We start from the raw sequence: 7,714 nt of genomic DNA, 5'->3' as shown, positions 1-7,714 counted from the left end.
ACAGGACAATGGCAGCCCCATGTGTAGGAGTTTTATAGCTTCTTTCATACAGCCTTATTATGACCAATGCCTCAGTTTCACTACTGGTACTGCCACTGGGAGGCGCCTAATTTGGAATATTTCAAGTTATAGGGTCTATTTTTATGATGCTATTTAGATAAAAATGAAATAAAAACTCATTTGTAATAGGCTACGTTTGTAAAGAGCTATATTTAAAGGAGCAGTTAAACAGGCTATTTGCTTTCTTGCCAAACGTTATAAGAAGAAGATTGATATCACTTTCATGTCTGCGTGTTAAGTCACTAATCACTAATCAACACATTATATATATTATATTATATTTGTTTAATCTTTAGGCCTACACGTAGAAAGAGAAAAATAATAATAATTGTTTTGATGATTAATTACTGCTATGTCTGTTCGGCTTTCTGTTTTCACACATTTGATTTGATTTGAAACGGAAACCAACAACCGTCTCTTGCAGATTTTATTAGCAGGAGCTAGCTACATAATTATTTTATTATCACTCCACGAGTTGGTTGAAAATGTGCTCTGGCTAACTTTTTACTAAGCTAAGATTGAGCTATTGCTGTTTGGGAGGGTTAGCTAACAGTCAGTTACAACACAAAAGTTTTCACCTTTCTGTTAGTGTACAGGTTAAACAAATACAATGAGTGAGCTTTACAGATGCTGCTATACTGATTTTTTTTAACATTGCAATGTTCCTGTAAAAGCATTATGAGGAAGTTTCCATAATGCTAGTAGCACTTAGCCTAATAAGATAAAATACATTCCTAGAAGTATAAATGTCACTATAAACCTAGCTCATTAAGCTAATGTTAACTCCACAAGTTGGTTGAAACTGTTTCTGTACAGGTTGAACAAATGAGATAAGATGGGTTAATTAGTGAGCTTTAGCTGGTAGGCTGAAGTTGTGACTTTAGACGAAGCTAGCCGTTTCCCTGTTTCCAGTCTTTATTTATGCTAAGCTAAGATAATCACTTGCTAGTAGCTAAACAAAACACAAGAGTGGTATCAATCTTCTCCTCTTACGCTCAGCAACAAATCAAAGAAGTTTCCAAAAATATTCTAATATGCTTTCTAGTTTCTATTCCTTTAACTCATTATAAAGGCATTTTAAGAAAGTAGAAATGCTAGTAAAATATAGCATTCAATTAAATAAATGTTTTAAAGTAGCACTAAACCTACAACTGGATTATGTAACAGCAGACTACAGTGGTCTATTATTAACTAGCTGTAGTATCATACTTGTATGATAGAGGACGGTAAGAGCAATTTTTATATTTAAGCTACAATCTCATAAACTTCTAAAGCAATGGAATATTATAGGACAATGTACCACAATGCAGACTAAAAGTTGCCTAAAAACATAAATCACTGTTATCAAGTACAACCATTATGTATGCCCCAACAGGAATATTAAGCTGGTTGTTAGCCCGCCAAGAAAAAAATAAAACTACTTTCAGCTTAATCTCTCTGTTTATGTTGATAAATCTTATCCGCTCACATTACTGAAAATGTTGGCTGACTTCAGGAGAGCATAATGCTTTGGGAGGCACCTGTTCAAGCATGACTACTAAGATAAGATACACCTTTTTAAATCCTAAACCCCCCTCGCTCTCTCATACACACACCCTTGAAACGCTTTTCTTTTCACTGTGCTGCACTGTAATGAGTGGATTATTTACAATACTCACTGGACTCACTTTGATCAGACAGATAGCGACTGCTGTGGTTATCCTGCTGCAGAGGAAACATCCTGACCGAGCATGTTGAATTTCACATGGTAGAAACTGTAAATACTTGATAATGCTCCCATAGCCTCACACACACACACACACACACACACACACACACACACAGAGAGCTCCTTTTGATGCTATCTTTGGATTTTGATTAGACCCATAATTATGTGGTACTCTCACTGAAAGCTTGACTTAATCGACTGCAAAGCTTGCTGGGTGATTTCCCCTTGCCTGGATTTTGGTGGCAAATAATAACTCGCCTCCTCAAATCCACACAGAAATCTGACCGACAGCAAGCTAGCTCATTGTTTTATATCCTTTAATGCAGCTATATTTGCTCTATTGTTTAGCATGTAAGCACTGAAACCTAAGCTCAGTCTTATGTGGGGTGTTTTGAGGCGTGTTTAACAGGCTTGGAACTGCTCATTTACTCTGCAGAAGGAAGCTTGATGGGGAAAAGTGATCTCGTTCAATGATATGTGGCACAAAATAAACGGGACTGGGATGTTGTTTGTTGGTAGTGAAAGGAAATGACCTCCAAAATGTTGGGTTTTATAAGGAGACGGATGATGATATCTGATAGTGCCAGATAGTTCCACCAGCATGTGAACACAGAAGTAAATAAATACTTTAGAGCAGATAAGGTGATCACCAAAATCATGTCAGCCGATGCTTTGGCCGACCACCATATGTCCGTATTGTCTCACACAGCACAGACATGTGGAAGTTGTCCTTTACAGGCTGAGGACGATGCATTGTTGACTATTTTCCCTGCCTAACGACATCGCGTATGGTGATTCTGCAGATAACAAGCTGCCACTTTATGACAGACAAACATAATATACAGTTCTGTGGAAAACATACATAACACTGCTGCCCCAGCTGATTGGCTGCTGCAGATCATTCAGGTTGTATCCGCTGATAAGAAGGGTGAATTCTATCTGGATGATCCAAAGTTCACTCCGAGGGCCTGATTGTAAATGTGATCAATTGGCTCTCATTGTTTGCACAAGTCATTAAATGTAACGCCTGTTCTTTGCTATTGATTTTACTTTCAGTGTGGCTCACAAGGCGATCAGTTCCACCTGTTGCATCACACCCAACACCCAAGAAACACATGTAGATGTTAATTTTACTACAGGTTGTCTGTGTCTTTCACCAAAAGTTAGCATTAGATAATGCCTCATTATTCCCTCTTTAAGAAACCATTGACTCTAATATGTCAACAAAATTCTACAACAATTTTGAACCTGGCTTTATCCAATGTTCAGATTTATGTTCTGGCAATGTATGCAAATGAGCACATTTTAATTAGATACTGCCTCATTTGCATATTTAAATATAACATTTCAGAAAACTTGTGATGCCCTTTTGATCTGTAGAGCCTTAAAACAAGAGAAAGACAGTATTACTGAGAAGATTGTATATGTTTAAGAAGCGAAGGGTCAGACCTAATATAATAAAATGATTATGTTTCAGTTGAAGCGGTGTCACATAAGTGAATTTTATTGAATTATGTAGACTACTTCCATAATAAATCATTTAAAAAAACTTTGTATATTGCATACTTTTTTTCTGACTACAAATCACAGAAATGCGAGACTTTTTTTGTTGTTATATCACACAGGAGCAGCTTATTTTGGCAACAATCAGCGCCCTTCAGCTACTGAGGGAACTGTATCTTCAGATACACAAACACATATCTGACAGATTGCTGACGCAGTCAACAGGTCGGTAGTTTTTCTGCTGTTGTGGGATAACAGGACTTATAAGGAGCCTGAAATAGAGAAACACCATGATAACAGTGAGTGGCTGAGAGTCCACAGCGGATATGACAGTAAAAATATCACAGGTTGTGACCCCTTATTTCCAGCCAGGGCAGGACATACGTAGTACCATACAGATATCTGTGAGCCCATGTTTCTGTCCTGATTAGCAACCTGTATGCTAGAGAAATGTGTTGGTTGCTGAGGGCAGTGAATGAGTCATGAGCCCCTTCCTGAGCGTGTAATGCTGGAATTATGCTTCAATAATGACCTGTAGTGAAGACCTGCGTGTCAAACAAGTTGACTGGTTGATCCGACTTTCTGTCTGGAAGGTTTTTTTTCTTTTTTTTTCAGAGTTTGAGCCCACATCTGAGACTCCTGAAGCCCGTTAACAACTGGACAATGTTCCAGGACAGCACTAACATGAAACAGGCTAACACATGTCATCTTGGAGAGAGGGAGAGGGTCACTGAATGTTCATGAACATTTAAATAACTAAACCATTCACTCATGCTGCTATTTATCAGTTCCTTTACATCTGACTTGAATTCACCACAATGAATCACCGCTATCAAATTCCTGTCCTTCTGAACAATATTCTAAGTAAAGGAAGGAAGTGTATTTTCAATCTTTTCTGCTGAAGCAGAAACTGCTCTTCTTCCCAAACAACCTTTAAAACGCTGTATCTGACAGTCTGCCCACTACTCCATCTGACACAAGCTATCTGTTGGTGACGGTGTCCCCAGCAAGTCATCTCATTCAGTCTGAAACAGTCTGTACTGTATTTAGAACGGCACAGTGTCAGATAAGAGATACTCTGTAGGTTGAGTCTGCTTTGTTCTTGTTATCTGCATCTTTTTCTACTTTGTGTAAAAGGCATTTACACTGTCGACACCTCTCCAGCTGCGCCACACTCAACTCGACCGCTCTTTGAATTTCCTTTTCTCAGATTTCCTCCATTTTTCCTTTTCCTTAATAGATAAAACAGTTACGTGTGTTAATTTTTATTTCCAAAACAAGTACACTATGACATTTACTATGTAACTCTTTTGGTCTTGTTTTATTATTATTTCCTGATCTTATTGTTTTTCATTGATCAGTGTAAAGTGCTCTTTAATCACTGTTTGATAAAACCTTAATACATAACTGAGAATTTACCTGATTAATGAGATTCAAAAGGGAACACATTACCTTGATACACTCACTTCTATAAATTATACATTGGCTATATTGGGACATTATATCGTTATTCAATTTATACAATTAAGGGGCTGGATATAATCTGGGATTTCGGTTATTGTAACACTGTGATAATGTTTTTGTTACGTTAGACGTGACAACTGGCAACATTCACTCACACTTTGTTTTATCAGGTTCACGACATCTGGCTCATAAAGAAGCAACATATCCTCAGCATAACCAACCTTTTATAAAAATATTATCTGGACCAAAAGCAGCCTTCTGATCCCTCAGGATGTGTGTCGGGACTCTGCGGTAATCGCACTCGTGACAAAGTCTGAATCATGATGATCCATGTGGCTTTCCTCCAGCGAGACATGGGATCATCTCCTCGCAGTCTGTAGGTGAGATGGTTTATTGCACCATACAGGCATGTAGTAAAGTGTTGTTTTTGCGCATAATTACAGGTATAAGTGTCAAAGTCCCGTCACAAACTCTCATCACAGGAGCTCCTGTGATTTCTCGCTGTCAGGCGACTTGAATACAGATGCCCAGTCACACACACAGCTGTCGACCTCTGAGTCAGAGGCTGATGTCATTATATCAGTAGACTGATACAGGTACATTAGCACACTGGCAGAAGTCCATATAATCTACCCGTGGATGTTCCTGCAAGAATAAAACACTTATCTAAAAGGCTGGATAAATTCGGGGCTAATGGACATTTGAATTACAGATTATTTTGGGATTGATTTCATGATTAATATTTATAAGGACATAAAACAGAATTTATAGTTTATGCAAGATAGGCCTATACAAATATACTTAAATCATCAGGAAAACAAATACACAACATAAAACACAGTGATAATAATACCATGAAACAACAAATACTGTTGATTGTAATTCAACAGACTTCATTACTAGTATAAATTAGTAATTAAATTATTTGGGGAGGGTCTTTTACTGTTTTTATCCCCAGACTTCTGTTTTTATTTCATTCTTTTCTGGTGAGATTTATTGTAATACAAGACTAAGAGTCCACAGCCCCGCTAGAGGCGCTGTGTATGCTAACGTGCACACAATGACAATGCTAACATGCTGATTTTGATGATAAACACAAAGTACAAAGTTAATGGAACAACAAACTCATTAAAGTTTATCTGGAACACCACGAGGCGACTGGCGCCAGACCCACCGTGCAGCCAAATCACAGCCAGTCAGCTAACCTTAGCTTAGGCTACAGTTAGCTAGTTGGATGCCCCTGCCTTGTATCACTCTTGGCTAGTAGAAAACAGTTGTTTGCTTTGTACCGTTATATCATGTCGTTGCTAAAATCAACTCCGTTTGTCAAAATACATGAAGTTATTATGAATCACATTAGCTGGTGAAGGAATTTTGCAAGCTGTCATTAACCAACTAGTAACCTGCAAACGGCGAGCTAGCCAAATCAGCCCTGGGAGTCCAGATGAATGCAAGAATTGGCCTGCTAGCCAGCTAATGTTACTACAATATCACAATACATTTCACAAGCTCTGCAGTAATGTTAGCTTTCACTTTGTCTGGTTGTTTGTAGATGTTAGAGGACTCCATTTACAAGCTAACATTAGCTAGTGTTTCACACTTTTGACACTGTAGGGAAGCACAGCGAAGGAACACGGGAGTGCACATAAACTTCACACTTCAATCTCATCCGCAACCCCACATAGAAAGCAGTCCACGATTGTTAAAGGCAACCAAGAAAGTCAAGTTCTCATCTTTTTAACATGCAACATTTACACATTGGCAAAAGTGATTAATTATACATATAATACGTAAAAAGCTGCAGAATATGGAACCTTTAAAGGAACCAGGCAAAGGTCCAGGCTAATTACTTTGTACTTCTTAAAAACATCCTCTACCAGATCCAGTTTTTCTGGGTGGGTTAAAGGTTAAAGGAGTCTTTAAGAAGAAGAAATTAATTTGTTTATAGAGTTAATCATTCAAAAGGTCGCTGAAATAGGAATGTATAACATACATAACAAATTTCTAAATAGATTGCTGTCCCTGTGAAAAAGAGGATGTTTAACCAGCGACCTAACCACTCGGAGGGAGAGGACAATCCAAGACAAACACTTGGTTTTGTGTTCAGAGACGGAGCCTCTTCCTCCTCATGAGACAGTAAATCCATAGAGAATCTGATATGGGCAGTAGGTTACTATTAATAAATCTCAGAGTCCTGTGGGAAACAGGGAAAACATATCCCTCGTAGTCCTACCAGCCATGTCCTCCGTCCTCACCGTTTAACCCTCGTAATTCACAGACTTGTTTTCATTTAAGAGAGGCCGCGAGTCAGGACTGACGCCTGGAAGACAGAGTTCATTACTGGCCGAGGTTCGTGGTCGGCACATGGCCCTTACATAAGTCTCAGCTCCCAGCTGCCCACCCACTCACCCACTCCATCGTCAAACAGAAACATCTGGGAACGAGAGGCTGCTGCCTTACTGAATGCTTACTGCTGAGAGAGCCAGACACGTGCAGTTTGGCGGTAAATTATCTTTTTGGCTGAATGAAATCTAAGCACATACAGCCAAACCAGTATTTCAGATTCTAATTTTTAAGCTTGCAGGGACATTTAGGATCTCTGAAGGTCAGTAGACGGTTCAACTAGCCAAAAATAAAGATCAAAACAAAACAAGAACTGCTAAAGCAGCGTTCAGTATGAAAACTGCTGGGATAAAAACCACAAGGGGCTGCATTGGTGTGTTGGTACAAGTGCTGGTGAAAACATATATTAGTTCACAAAATCATTAATGCACCAAATTTTGTCCGAAGGGACATTTTTGGCCTCAGTGTCTTCCTCAAAGACACTAACATTAGGACTGGAGAAGTCGGGAATCAGACCATCACCCCTACGATTGATGGTCAACATGCTGTACCACCTGAAGTACTGCCGCCCCTGTGTGCATCATAAAAACTGAGCCAGGTGTGAGGTGCGTAACAGCTTATCAGGGGCCAAAACAT

The sequence above is a fragment of the Morone saxatilis genome, unplaced genomic scaffold, assembly GCF_004916995.1.
Source record: "Morone saxatilis isolate NCDOM2014 unplaced genomic scaffold, NCSU_SB_2.0 Contig22, whole genome shotgun sequence".
In the NCBI taxonomy this organism is placed as follows: domain Eukaryota; kingdom Metazoa; phylum Chordata; class Actinopteri; family Moronidae; genus Morone; species Morone saxatilis.
The sequence above is the reverse complement of the archived record's forward strand: the minus strand, read 5'-3'. Positions refer to the sequence as shown.